Source organism: Lissotriton helveticus, chromosome 11 (genome assembly GCF_964261635.1).
Source record: "Lissotriton helveticus chromosome 11, aLisHel1.1, whole genome shotgun sequence".
Taxonomy (NCBI): domain Eukaryota; kingdom Metazoa; phylum Chordata; class Amphibia; order Caudata; family Salamandridae; genus Lissotriton; species Lissotriton helveticus.
The window spans coordinates 181,729,061-181,744,561 of NC_136072.1; the positions used below are offsets into that span (position 1 = coordinate 181,729,061).

A 15,501-nucleotide genomic window follows, 5' to 3' on the forward strand; every position below is an offset into this window, starting at 1 on the left:
TATATTGTCTTTTCATTGCCTTTTCTCTCAGTTCATATGTATACAGCGAGGAAACCAGCAAATGTATTTCGTCCACATTCAAAAGAACTTCTTCAGGGCACAACAGAAAAACAGGCACTATTACGAGGTCCATATTTAGTAGTAATACTTCGCAAATAGGAGCGTCTTAGTAGCAGACAGTTCAAAAATTAAACAGTCCTAGAGAGTGCCATCAAGGTGTCACCAGATATAGTGAATTATGGGTCCATCCGTGGTTCCAGAATATCCATATGGTATATTGGTTCTCGAAAGAGTGGAGAGGAGAGAGGGGGTCAGCCCTTCATCTGGCACCATAATAGGTGCTGGACAGAAGACTACAGAGATGTCCCTTTCGAGCCCAGAGCAGAGGACCAAGAATGGACTCATAATTCATTATACATTCATGTATGTCTAGACATTGGTAAGCTAAATAACTGGTCAGCATATTCATTAACTCCTTAACCATGGCGCACATTCCGCCATGGTGCGGGAGTTCTATTAGGTGGGCAGGGCTGCGTCGGCCAACGGGCGTGCGCAGCACTACCAAGGTAGTAATCGCGACGGCCTTTGGCTGACGCGCGCATGCAACTGGTTATACCATATTATAGAAACAAGAGACTTTTAGATGCTTTTTTTAATTTGCTTTCAATTTCCAAATATGTTTTGCCCATTATCAACTAATTAATTACAAATCATATCGAGAAATAATAGAATTAATTTTGGTTACCTTCCATTAAAGGCAAATCTTATGTCGCCAGTGCATTTCACTGTGATGCTTGTTGGACCTGCAAAAGAAAGAGAATCATTATAACACACGCTCTAGCAAGATTTCCAAACTATTTTGATGTGATTCAAAAAGACTGCCGCACCAAAAAAAATACTAGAGTAATAATCCCACTATTGATATGATATGTGCCTTTGAACTATTGATGGATTTTATGCAAAATTCACCTCTGGCGTCTGAGTAACAAGAGATTGACTGAGGCGAATATCGAGACTGGTACAAATGATTCACTTTTAAAAATGCTTCCCAGTGAATACTGTGCAAAAATTGGAACTGCCGACCCCAAAAAAACACACTTGGGTAAAAGTCCACTACTGATATGTGCCTTTGAACTAATGATGGACTTTATGCAAAATTCACCACTGACATCTGAGTGACAAGAAATCAACTGAGGCGATTAGTGAGGCTGGCACAACTCAGTCACTAGGAAAAAATGCTTCCCAGCCCTTCTGTAATGATCAGCACCCCTGAACCTTTCAGTCATATTTTTCCCTTGGCCTAAGCAATTTGGGAACCGGATAATACCTACCACAAAAAACACTAAAACGGCCAGTGGTGGCATCAATATAAATCTCCAATACCTACATAATTAACACACTTATTATCTAACATGCAAATAGATAGGGTGTGTACCATTTAAGATGTAATTCACACTGGGTTAACCTATAATAATTTTGACCTTAGACTTCTATGTTCTCATTCCTTCTCTTTCTTTTTTTTAAAAAAATGTATACGGTATTAATGTGTGTGTCATTATCTGGGACTTCTTTAGGAAAACCCACACATTGTATAAATCATTCTGTTGTGTACAGTTTTTTCTATCTTTCCAGTCATATGCAAAGGCTGAATCTATTACCATGTCAACCACACGCTGCTAAGCTCACTGACGAAGAAGTGTAAGTGAATCTACTTACCCCAACCATTGCATGGTTGCTCTGATGGCAGACCACCTACTCACACTATGGTCCTGATGAAGGCCACCTGGCTTGTATGAGTAAAACTCAGGTAGAAACATGTCGACCCCCCCCCACGAGTTGCTGTGGGCCAATAATTAATCCACTCAAGCACCACTACTTCTTTTAATCATATCCCTCTCCTGATCAAAAAACGTCTCCGACAGGAAAAGGAGATATTTTTATTCACTAGTCACTTTTCACGACTGCGACCACCCAGACAGTCTTCCTCCTAGTAGAGGCTGGCTAATCACTTGGAGTTCTGAACCCTCAAGTGATTATGACCCAATGATGACACTATTCACCTTACCACACGAGCAGAGAAAAAAACATATACTGCACACTGTTAAAGTGTGGTTGAGGGTCTCCAATACAATATTCTTGAGACTCTGGATTGCTGAAACAAGTGATTCTTTTTTCAATGATTACAAGATTGTCAAGTTTGAAGCTGAATAACTCTCTACTTCTCTGTCCCTTGTTGTTTCTTAGATTAAAAAAAGAATCATTGGTCATGCCAATGAGCTGCCACTTTTCATAGCTCATTTTTCATACCTGTAAATTGTGTCATAGTTCTCTGTCCTGTTGCCTCACTTCAGATAACATTTTGTAAATGTTCTTTCTTGGTGGTGTTATGAAGACATAATCAAACAATCTTTAACCTGATCTGTATATATAAAAGATTGATCACAAGAACTGTGACCAGAGTGCTCCATCTTGTAATGGCTTGCCAAAGTAGCTTGCTTCCATCCATCTCTGGTCCTTGGCATTATTGGTTGCTCCTTCCACCTCTTGCTGAGGACATTGACACTCAGGATATAGTCCATGCTATTGTGGCAGGAGTTATGCCACCACATGTTTACTTACCAATTGTTGCCCCCATCACCAGCAGAGTCTATCCTATACCCATGTAAGCACCCCAAACTCTGTGACAGTGAGCTTCGTTTGAGTGGGGGGCTACAGTGGATTTAGAAGATTCAAGAGTCTACTGCAGGATTCGGGTATTCTGGGACTCTAGGATTTACTGCAGGATTTGAAAATTCAACATTCTGTATAGCCACACCCAGGGTGCGGCCAAGTATTTGTCTACCTCCTTGTTGATGAAAAGAAGTCTCTATATGAGCTACACTCTTCTCCTGTGTTCCTGGCTTTTCTGCTGAAACAATCTTCAAGCCAGATGCAGAATTCCCCTCTGCAGACATTTTTTGCTTGTGGTAAAACGTGCATTTTTATCTGCATCATCACTTCAAATAATGTTCTCACATTCTTAAACACTTCAAAGAATCTCCTTGCATTTGTGGAACTCTTCAACCTCTTCTAGTGATGTCTTCAGAGGACTCGCGTTAGTAATTAGTGAGGGAGTGCTAGATTATTTGTTTGTATTGTGAAACTAATGTTGGATTCCAGAAGTTCTTCTTGTATCTCTGTACTGGAACTCTGTCCAACATCTAGTTTGTGCTCTAACAGCTGTCTCTTGAGCCTTTCCAGAGTTATTTAAAAATCCCAGTAAAAGTTTGTTTCTGTTTATGCTTCCACTTGTGGAGCTTTAACCTTATCCGCGCTAAGCGTTTTCCCGCTGTGCGCTGACTTTTTCGAAAACCCGCAGTTCATGACGAGCTCAGCTCGTCATGAGCGTACGAGAGGCATAACTCATGACGAGCTGAGCTCGTCATGAGCGTCGAAGGGGTTAATAAGTGTGTTCAGGATATCAGAGCATGGCCAGTATCACTACTGTTCCTTTGGACCAAGCAAGATAAAAGTACTGTACCACTGCCACATTACTATTCCTGTTACTTGAGAGATCCTTGAGTATTTATTTCAGTTTCTGTAGAATGTTACCATTCATATGAAATCCTTGTCAAAGAAACAAACTGCAATTGAAGTTGATGTAAGAGCAGAGAATAACAGTAGTCTCGTGTCATGTTTAGTACTAAAGGGCTGTCACACGGTACTTCAAAATACCTGAGAGAAGCTACATTCGATGAGATGAACTACAGCCCGCCACTGTCTCTTTCTGCCTTCTCTCGTATCCCCGTCCTCCTTCTCCTCTCTTCAATGGGAAAGGTGATTGGTCGGTTCCAGGTCGTGCTTGCAGCAACAATTCGATCTACAGCTTAGTGCCCTGTATTCGTATAGAAGTACATGATATGCATTTACCCCTGTGTATAATATTGCATTAACATGGGGAAAATTGAAACTATTTTTCATGTTCCCAGTAAGAAACCTAAAGTCCCAGCCTTAGTTATGGGGTTGCTGTAACCCTTCCTTCCATTAAATGAAAAGGCTTTCGAATACTCCACACCTGTGAGTTTGTAAATATTTATTACATTCCCTTGGAACACCCTCTTTCTATTCATGGAAGCATAATTACTACGAGGTAAAATTTTAGAACACACCTACCTCAAAGGAAATTATTTGTCTAATGTAAAAGTAATCTGGAATGTAAAAAATAATTTTAATATGTAAAATACTGTACTTACTTCTGTGGACCTGAATGAGGCCTCCACTGTTAATGCAATTCCGACATTAGTCTTTTTTTTCTGGAATCCTCAGACACCCATACAATTTGCAGATTTCATTCAGCACCATTGAAATTGCTTAAACATAAAATAAATTGAGAATTAATGATCAGAGAAATAGACTCAATTTACTGCATATCAAATGCTGTAATGCAGCTGGTAAAATAAAGGGCTGTAGGAAATGTCTTACGTGACTGAAAACCAAAACCTTATTTTTTAAATACAGAAAAACTGCGCACATGGTATCGGTCGAACTGCTCCACATTTCTACTTCCAATTACCGCTCTGGTTGCCTTGAAAGCCCATCCCTGGTACAGATAAGGACCACCATTTCATCGCAGGCATATCTCTAACAGAGCTGGGAAACATTGCTTGCTGCTCCCCAGCCTTTGTGTTATCTTGTCTGTGGGCTGCTGCTCGCCGAGAACTGCGCTTAGATCATCCACTCACACTTTTTGTGCAAGAACTCAGAATAGAATGAAATTGCAGTCCTAGGGGTGAGGAGTCACTGCTTTTATCACATCAGTAAGCAACAATTAGGACTCTATTCTGCCCGTTTCTCTTTTTTTCTGTGCTGCTCCCGTGGCAAACAATCTCAGCCAGCATGGCCTATTTTTGCAGACGACATAACATCTTTTGTCAGTGTGGCTCTGTCTGACAAAATAATGTAAAAGTAATGATTTCCATGTGTGGTTTATTGTCTACGTATACAGAGAAACTAGAAGAATTTGATGTTTTTCTTTGCCAACATCTGCAAAGGCCATTTGTGGGGTTCACTGGGATACTGAACAATGGAAGCTACGTAGATTCAAAAAAAAATTCTCGATATTTGTTATTCTAGCGGCACAAAATACGTACGTGCATATTATATGACGTACACTCACGCTAACAAATTATTTACTGAGGAGGGGACTTGTGGATCTCGCGGCCTGTTCACTAATTCAGTTGCCTTCAGCTTTGGCAAAAACTTCGCAAACTAAACTGAAATGTAATATTCATGTAGGTATTACACAATCGTTTGTGCATGAAAATGATTGTAAAATGAAGCTTCGCCCTTCATGCGCAATGTGAGGCAGAATAATTCTCAGGAGTAGCACGGGGACGGCATTGGTGTTTTCAAACGAAGCTTACAGGCAGAAACTCTTTTTTGCACGGGTGTTCCTTTGAAGGGAAGGAAAACAGTTAAAAAAGAATGAAAAGGAAAAAGGGACAGAGATGTAAAAAGGTGACCTAGATAGTGAGATATAGAATGCAAGACCTTTGTCTTCAGTAAGTTAATCAACACCCACAGAATACTGATACCATGAGTACTGGAAATGCCAGCAATGCAAAGTTACCAGAGTTTTTGAAAAGTGAAAGATTGAAAAAGGAGGAATTAATGGAGCGTCAGTAATTACAAGCCCACCACCAATTCCCCATTTTCACAGGATTTTGAAAATAGAAGCGAAATCTCTTTAACACAAATGCCAGGTCATGATGGCTATTTCTGCTGACCTTGTAATTCAGTAACAGGTTGTGGCATCGGAAGAAGAGTATGAAAACAATAGTATGGTAGCAAAACTATTCTAGCAAAGAGGGTGACATTCCAGACCGCAGATCTGACTCTTGTCTCCAGGACCTCAGAGACTACCCCTCTTATGGAAATCATCTGTTTCACACATACAAGTAGAAGTTGACTCTGCCATATACCACCTTTTTCATTCCACACTGTCCGTGCAACAGCATGAACTTCAAAGTACATTTAGGCTATGGAACGCAGCAGCAGTAGTACTAAGCACAGCCACTTCTAACATCTCTAGACAATCAAAAGAAAGACTTGGGTAAGCAACAGGCCTACAAGCAGTAAAAGGGGCAAAACATATGTTGGCTGTAGAACCTTTTGTTTGCCAAATCATTGTCATCATGAGAAAGGACGAAATAAACGATACAAAAGAAATGAAGGAATAATTGTCTTCCATATGAAACTGAATAGGAAGCATATTTATAACATATCTGTAAAAAAAAGTGTTAATGCACTATCTTCAAGTGGGTGAAAGCATTCTTACCAAAGCAATGCTGTCAAGTATTAATCTGTTCATCTAGGGGTACTATACTTAAATCCGTATATATGCGGTGGTGGTCCATGCAGGTAAGCGCAGTGAGGCGGGGCAGGGGAGGGGCAGGGCCGAGAGGGGAGTCGACATACGACGGACTAGGGAAAAATAAAAATAAATAAAAATCCTATTCCGTTATTTGTCAACATCCGCCCTGCCCCACTGCCCCACCGCGCTTATCTGCATGGGCCGCTGCATATATGTACATTTTTAAAATATATATATTTTTATTAAGATTTTGAGTTACAGCACAGCAAAAATCTGATTTCTACACCTTGTGAACATCCCCCCCCCATTTAGCCATCACAGCGTATACATTTAAACCTTAACGAAATTATTTTTTACCCACTTAGGAAGGGCGAAAAATAGGCAGATAAACATATAAAGAAGAAAAAAAAACAACATAAAACCAGCAGACACCCGTCTACTGAGTATTTTGAAGACCCTCTTTCCACCGCTGGATGAGTTCCCATATTTGTCTCCCCAGCAATCCACCCTTTTTCACTTTCCTAGCGTATATTCCCTTCTCCAGATTAAAGACAGCAATCAGCCTGGCGAGCCACTGGTGTACCGTGGGGGGCATCTTGTCCAACCATGCCTTAGCAATACATATTCGGAGAACCGACATGGCCAAAAATAAAAAATTCCCATGGGGCCCCTCATAATGTGCATTAACCCCGAGTATGATCCAAACTGGTAAAAGGGTAATTTTTATCCCCATGGATCTATCAAGAAACAATTCAATTGCTCTATTAAGTGTATGCATCTGCGGGAAAGTAGCAAGTATATGGATTATATCTGCCTCCAAGGAGTCATAGCACTGGCAAGTAATACCAGAGGTGCCCACCGACCGAGCTATTCTTGCAGGCGTATAGTATAGGGAGTATATTGTCATATAATGCTGAGCCTGCAGCGGAGCTGAGCATAATATTGTCCTACCCCAATTCTAGTGAATCCTGAAAACAATTCTGTTCAATGCCTAATTTCTCACCCCATTTGTACCAAACTTCTCCAAGTCATCGGGCTTAGTGGCAACAAGTTCTGAATAAAATCTACGGATAGTACAATCTCCCCCCTTTCGATAGCATCCAGGATTTTGTTATCACTAAACCCAGATGGCCCACCATGTTTATTGTTCATAAAACTCCGTACCTGCAAGTATTTAAAGAATCTCCTCCTATCAATTCCCGAAAACTGCTTGTATTTCCGTGAACTGAAGTACCCCATTAGGACCAATGATGTCACCTAATTTCAGGATTCCCTGTCTCGCCCATTCGGCCATAGCTGAGTCTGCAAATATCTCCCCTGGAAGGGATGCATTCTTAAACATGCAAGTGTATCTGTTAAATCTTCCTAGGCCAAACTTTTTCGTGAAGGCTGCCCCTATTTTGTACACCGCCTGCGCTGTCTTGAACCTCGTCCTTTTATAATAACTAAAATCTGTGCAATTAAGAAAACAATTACCCGCTTCTGCCCCCAGTACCGTCGCATATACTTTAGTAGAGCTACATCTAACTTTGGGATCTCTTTCAGCCACCCCTAGCAACCCCTGCATGTACTGGAGTGCTGCCGCTCAATAAAACATTCTGAAATCCGGGGCTCCCCCTCCCCCTCTGTCCCTAGGGTGGGTGATTTAACAAAGTGCCCTTCTTGTTTTACCGGGCGCCCATATGAACCTGTTCAAAATTTGTTCTAATGTCAAAAACCATTTAGCCTCAAAAAAGAGAGGAATCGCCCTGATCAAATAAAGACATTTGGGCAAGATAATCATCTTTATAACGTTTGTACGACCCACTAGTGACAACTGAAGGTTATGAATCCTGTCAAGATCTCTTTTCACTATGGTAATCAATGGCACAATATTCCGATCTACTGTACTGTCCAGGTCTGCCGAGATGCTGATCCCTTGATAAATGGCCGAGCTAACCACCCAATTATCCTCACAAACTGCCCTAGTATTTTTGATCCTCTGGGTTTTAGCCCTATTGAGTGTGTACCCTGAGACCTGCCCAAATACCTGGGCTTCTGTTTCTACCTCTACAATAGCGAGAACAGGAGCTGATGTAACAATCGCAACATCATCTGCGTAGGCCATAGTTTTAAACTCCTGGCCCTGCATTAATACCGGGAGGATCCTCTTGTTGTATTCCAACCTACCTAGAAGTGGGTCCATGTACAAAGCAAGCAAAAGCGGTGAACATGGGCACCCTTGCCTAGTCCCTCGGTTAATCTGCAGCGGGGCAGTATATGCTTTATTAATTCTCACACAGGCTTTAGGATCTCTATAAAGAGCCTGAATAGCTTTGATATAACCTTCCCCTATGCCACTTCACCTCGTAACCATCCAGAGGTAGTCCCAGGAGACCCTATTGAATGCCTTTTCTGCATCGAGAAACAAAACGGCCGTAGGGTCCCCTGAGACCTCTGCAGCATCAAAGAGGGTAAGGACTTGTCTTATATGTTGTGTATTGCCCTTTCCTGGTATGAAGCCGTGCTGGTTTGCACTAACCATGCCCTTGAACAACCTGGATAATCTCATAGCGAGGGTTCTAGAAAAAATCTTCGCATCAGTGTTCATAAGCGTTATAGGCCTATATGATCCGGCTTACCCTTTTTCAGAAATACTACAATATCATCCCCCCCCTAAGATCTTGGTATGTAGTCTCCCTCTTGTGCCTGCACAAATGTGTCCTGCATATCCTTACTTAAAACCCCTAGGAAAACCTTATAACACTCGGCCGGGAGCTGATCCGGGCCTGCCGCTTTACCTGAGGGAAGATTATTTAGTGCCGCAGTCATCTCCTCAAGAGTTATAGGGAGTTCAAAAGCTACCTTCTCCTCCTCAGGGAGAACCGGGACTGAAATATCCTTAAGGTACTCCTGTATGGCCGCTTCGTCACTTATCCTGTCTTGATTACATGATCGTGCATAAAAGAGTCTAAAAACCTCCTGCATTGCCCCAGAATCTGTTACTATATCTCCTTTATTATCTACGACTTCTTTAATTTCCCCTGCCGCCATTTCCTGCATTGTGCGAATTGCTAAGATGTACCCTACCCTCTCACTTAATTCATAGCACCTTTCCTTCTTAACCATATAGGTAGCTGCCATTTTACTCACGATGCTCTCTATTCCCTCAGCTGTCCCAGCTACAATTATAAACAGAATTGTCTCCAGAGGTGCCTTCTGCTGTATTGCTACATTTAGCTCTTCCTCTGCCTCTGACAAAGCATTAATATGTTTTCCACTCTACCCTTTTCCTGCTTCTGTTTATATAATGTGTAGCTCAATGTCTCTCCTCGTACCCCAGCTTTAAATGTGTCCCATGCAAAGGCTGAGGAGGTGCTTCCTCTGTTAATCTCCCAATACGCTCTAATCCACTCATTCATATGTTTAATATATTCCTCATTCTTTAGTAGTGTCCTTTCAAAAGTCCAGTTGTTTTCCCACTTAACAGCCCTCCCAAGTTTAAGACTAATTACTAGGGGGTTGTGGTCAGAGATTATCCGCGGGTGCTTTTCCATCAGAGTTCTTGCGGTTAAAGAGTTTGACACTAAGAAATAATCTAGTCTCACAGAGATCTTGTGTGGTGCTGAATAAAAAGTACTGCCGGTACCCATCAGATTTAACCGTGCCCACAGATCCGTTAGTGAGTTGTGGTGTGCCAGGTCAACTATCGCACAACATGTCTTTTTATTACGACCAGTATATACCTGACCAGCCTCGGTCCCCAAACCAGTGAGCCCATTGATGTTGAAGTCCCCACAGCAAATGATAGGTTCTGGCCATAGGGTTAATTCAGAGTCCAGGAATTTGAAAATTTCTGGTTCGTCTTCCGTCGAGCCATATACTGATACTATCGTAAATGTTTCCACTTTAATTGTACACTCAAGAAGGACCCATCTCCCCCATTGAGCCTCCCTTTTTCTTTTGACTATTGTAACCCTGCCTTTGGCTAGTACGGCGACACCCCTAATCTTTAAACCTTGTTTAGTATGTGCTAACAGAGAAAAACCCAATTGTTCCAAAAGATATCCCTTTGTCCCTTCTATGTGTGTCTCCTGTAGACAAACAAGATCTAGCCTCATTGACCTCAGGAGTGCAGCCAACCGCTGCCTTTTGGTGCAGTCATTAAGTCCACAAACATTAATTGAGGCAATCCGCATGCTCATTAGAAAACGTCATAGGGCTGTCCTGTCTTTCCTGCCAGTGTATTAAAAGAACTTAAAAAGTGTGCTGATACTTTGGTCCCCTTTAACAGACTTTTTATCTTACAGTGCCTCTTGATCACATGTTATTGTTATATTTAGTATTACGGTTATTATTATCACTGTGAACTTCTCTGTATTTCATACCTCTTTATTTCTCTTACCATACATTTTTCTATTGCTGTTCCCCTTCCATCCCCCCTTTTTTCCCCTTTCTTCCCTCTTTCTTTCTCTCTTCCTTCCCCACAAAATGAAAAGTTATAAAAGCATTTTCTCTTTGTATAACGTTCTCCCCTTTTGGGGCCTTTCTTGATTATTGGCACACTATTCTCCACAATTATTTTGATTCCTATTGCTCTTTATTTGTGCTATTGTACTGATGTTTTACATTGTTTTCTTCAACATAATAAAGCTTTTCAAACTCAAAAAAAAAAAAGTGTGCTGAGCTGTGCTGTGTGTGCTGCATGTACCCCCCTCCTCCCCCTTCCCCCACCCGAAGGACCACCCCTCAAAGCCCCCTCCCCTTACAGGCAAATAGGTCAGTCATGACCTATGAGTCGCCGCTTAGATTGCAGCTATTGCATCCTTCTCCCTCCCCAGTGCCAACCAATACCTCCTTATGTGGACCCCTGTTCAAAAAAGCTGTGCCTTATCTAGAGTGATTTACCCGCCCTTCTGTCCCTTTAATCCTTCCATATAATGTTGTGCTTTACCCTCTGAGAAAAACATTTTAATCTGCCCCCTTGTGATCACCTTGAGTTTAGCGGGGTAAAGCAGGTATGCCTCTGAGCCTAAGGCCTGGAAGGGAGCTATTAACTGCCTTAGACTCCATCTTCTCTCGACAGTGGCGTGGCAGAAGTCGGGTCTGGCAAAGAATGTGACGTCTTTAAATGAGCACTTAGACTCCGGCTTTACTTTGTTGTTAATTTCTTGCCTCAACAGATAATTACCCACATAGACCAAGATTGCCCTGGACCTGACCTTCTGACCAGCCTGGTTCTCATGAATATTAAAGACACCTTGTTTTTGATGACTGTTTCCAAGAATACCTATTTGTCTCTAAATGATAAACTTTTGTCTCGATTGTCTAAACTGACACTACGGTTTAATAATTAGAGTGTGCATAGGTGTTTGTCTTGTATCATACGTAGTGCTAGTCTGTGCTGACACTACATTGAGGGGTTATAGGGCTCATCCCCTCTTCCTTTTTGCACCTCACTTTTACCTGAAATCCCTTATTATTCTTGCGCTACCACTTAGCTGTGCCCCCTTTTCTTTAACCTGACTAAAAACCCTTTCGGACCCTTGATACCAATATGGTTGACTTTGTTATGGATATCTACAAATACCTTTACCCAGACAAAGAAATTCCCCATGCTTTACGAGAAAATAGAACCACTGTTGTTGCAAAACTGAAGCAACTTCAGTCTGAAACTTAGCCTCTAGTGAAGGTGTTTGAAGATCCAGAAACAATAAGACAAATGCAGTCTACCAGGGATGGAAGGATGCTCTTTGAATACCTGGCTCATAAGCATGATTTTAGGCAAGAATACCTTGATACTCTGTACAGATATGCCAAGTTCCAGTATGAATGTGGCAACTATTCAGGGGCTGCCGAATACCTCTACATTTTTAGAGTACTGGTTCCTGCGACAGATCAAAATACTTTTAGTTCTCTGTGGGGAAAGCTAGCATCAGAAATTCTGATGCAGAATTGGGATGCAGCCATGGAGGATCTCACAAGATTAAGAGAGAGAATAGATAATAATTCTGTTAGTTCTCCTCTACAATCTCTCCAGCAGAGGACATGGCTCATTCACTGGTCATTGTTTGTCTTCTTTAACCATCCCAACATCATCCATCTCTTCTTGTACCAGCCACACCATCTTAATGTGATTCAGACACTGTGCCCCATATTCTCGGTTATTTAACGTCAGCTGTCATTGCCAACAAAGATGGCAGAAAACGAAGGCAAGTCCTTAAAGATCTGGTTAATGTCATTCATTAGGAGTCTTATACATACAAGGACCCCATTACAGAGTTTGTGTATGTTAACTAAGTATGGGCGAATTTTGCGAATTCGCGATCCGCGAATTTGCGGATTTGCGGATTCGCGATCCGCAAAATTCGCGAATTTGTGCAAATTTGCGGATTTTTTTTGCATGTTCGTGGGGCGCTTTGCGTGTTCGCAGGTTTTTTTTGTGCGAGACCACTCGTTGTTGTGCCATTCTGCCCTCTGCCCCACTCGTTGTTGTGCCCTTCTGCCCTCTGCCCCACTCGTTGTTGTGCCCTTCTGCCCTCTGCCCCACTCGTTGTTGTGCCCTTCTGCCCTCTGCCACACTCGTTGTTGTGCCCTTCTGCCCTCTGCCCCTCTCCTGTTTTATTTTAGAATGGCGCCGGCAAGCTGCCAGCGCCATTCTAAAATAGTTACTAAGTTAGCTTCATCAGGAAGCACTAATAGATAAAATAAAGCAGGTGCTCGAATTCAGTTAAACTTGAGCACCTGCAATGCTTCCTGTTGAAGCTAACTTAGTAACTATTTTAGAATGGCGCTGGCAGCTTGCCGGCGCCATTCTAAAATAGTTACAAGCTTGAAGCTTGAACTTTTGCCCCCCCCCCCGGATCCGTTCCGCTCGCGGATTTGCAGTTTTACGGCAAATTCGCGGGAATTCGCGGATCGTGAATTTGCCGAAAATCCGCAAAATCCGCGAGCGGAACGGATTTTGCGCCCATGCTTAGTCAAATCCCTGCGCCTGCTTGAAGCAGGCGCAAGGCTTGATGCAGCATTGGGGAGATAGGGCCCCCCAGAGCATTGCTGGAGCTGCGTCGCAAGCGCGACGCAGCTCCAGCAATGCGCTGCTTTTACGGCACAGATGCGTGACGCATCTGTGCCGTTTTTGCCACATGGTGCGCCGCATTGTAAATGCAGCGCACCATGGGTGGCGGAGCTGCGGCGCACAATAACAGGGATGCGCCAGTTATTGTAAATCTGCCCCTATACATTTAGCCAACGAGGGAGCGCTTACTGATTAGACAGTAGAAAGTACTCCAGTTGAGTAGAGGTATTGCACAAAAAGGTGGCATCTTCGTGGACAAACATGCAGGGCGGGATTCATTCTGCCCCCTGTTAGACTCGTTTTTCCCTTGTTTTTCTGCCCTTCTGCCCTCTGTTAGACTCGTTTTTCCCTTGTTTTTCTGCCCTTCTGCCCCTGTTAGACTCGTTTTTGGTGCCCTTGTGCCCTCTGTTAGACTCATTTTTCCCTTGTTTTTCTGCCCTTCTGCTCTCTGTTATACTCGTTTTTTGTGCCATTCTGCCCTCTGTTATTCCCTTGTTTTTGTGCCCTTCTGCCCTCTGTTAGACTCGTTTTTTGTGCCCTTCTGCCCTCTGTTAGACTCGTTTTTGTGCCTTTCTGCCCCGTTAGACTCGTTTTTTGTGCCCTTCTGCCCTCTGTTAGACTAGTTTTTCCCTTGTTTTTCTGCCCTTCTGCCCTTTGTTAGACTGCTTTTTGTGCCTTTCTGCCCTCTGCATCACCACATCATCACTCAGCGCTACCCCAGCATCACTCAGCTCCACCACAGCACCACTCAGCACCACCACAGCATCACTCAGCACCACCACAGCATCACTCAACACCACCACAGCACCACTCAGCACCACCACAGCACCACTCAGCATCACCACAGCACCACTCAGCACCACCACAGCACCACTCAGCGCCACCCCTGCATCAATCTGTGCAACCATTCAACAACAACTCGTTCAAATATGTTCTCTCAATGTTTCAAACTTTATTACAAATGTCACAAAAAGATGTTAATATTTCACTTCTGTTCTTGAATTTTCATCACAATAAAATACACTGAACATAATCTTCACAAAAGTTATTTACAAAAGTTTAAGCTATTGCCATTATAAATTAAAATCACTTTTATTTAAGTATTGATTATTTAAAAAAATTAAAAGCCATTGTAATTTGTAATATCAATACAGCTAAGTCACGTAAATACAAAACATGCAAGACCTATTGCATTGCAAATGCTTGTTTGTACTTTGTCATCTACGAGATCTTTGCAATGTTTCGAAAGAGAGAGAGAGAGAGAGAGAGAGGGAGGGAGAGAGAGAGTGAAAGAAAGAAAGAAAGAACGAAAGAAAGAAAGAAAAAAGAAAGAAAAAAAGAGAGAGAAAGAAAGAAAGAAAGAGACAGACAGACAGAGAAAGAGCAAGTAAGTGAAAGGGAGAGAAAGGGAAAGAGAGGGAGAGAAAGAGAAAGAGAGAGTAAGAGAGAGAGGGGAGAGAAAGAAAGAAAGAAAGAAAGAAAGAAACAAACAAACAAACAAACAAACAAACAAACAAACAGGGAGAGAAAGAATGAGAGAGAAAGAAAGAGAGAGACAGCGAAAGAGCAAGAAAGTGAAAGAGAGAAAGAGAGGGAGAAAGGGAGAGAGAGAGAGGGAGAGAGAGAGAAGAGGAGAGAGGGATCGAGAGAGAGAAAGAGAGGGAGAGAGAAAGAGAGAACGAGAGAGAAAGAAAGAAAGAGACAGAGAAAGAGCAAGAAAGTAAAAGAGAGAGAGAAAGAGAGAGAGAGACATGGAAAGAGAGAGAGAAAGAGAGAAAGACACACAGAGAGGGTGAGAGAGAGGATGAGAGAGAGAAAGAGAAAGAGAGAGAGAAAGAGGGAGAGTGAGAGAGAAAGAAAGAGAGAGAAAGACAGAGCGAGAAAGAGAGGATGTGAGAGAGAGAAAGAAAGAGAGGGAGATAGAGAGAAAGAGAGAGCGAACAACGGAGAAAGAAAGAGATAAGCAGAGAAAGAGGAAGAACTTGAAAGAGAGAGAGAAAGAGATAAATAGAGCAAGAAAGGAGAGGGAGAGAGAGATAGATAGAGAGAAAGAAAGGGAAAGAGAGAACAAGAGAAAGAAAGAGAGGCCGGA

General features: G+C 42.4%; 1 pseudogene; it reads left to right on the plus strand.

Annotated features, from left to right (window-relative positions):
* The first annotated feature begins 11,876 nt into the window (after positions 1 to 11,876).
* The window catches only part of LOC144790764 (eukaryotic translation initiation factor 3 subunit E-like), a 29,568-nt pseudogene continuing 25,943 nt past the window's right edge, over positions 11,877 to 15,501 (plus strand).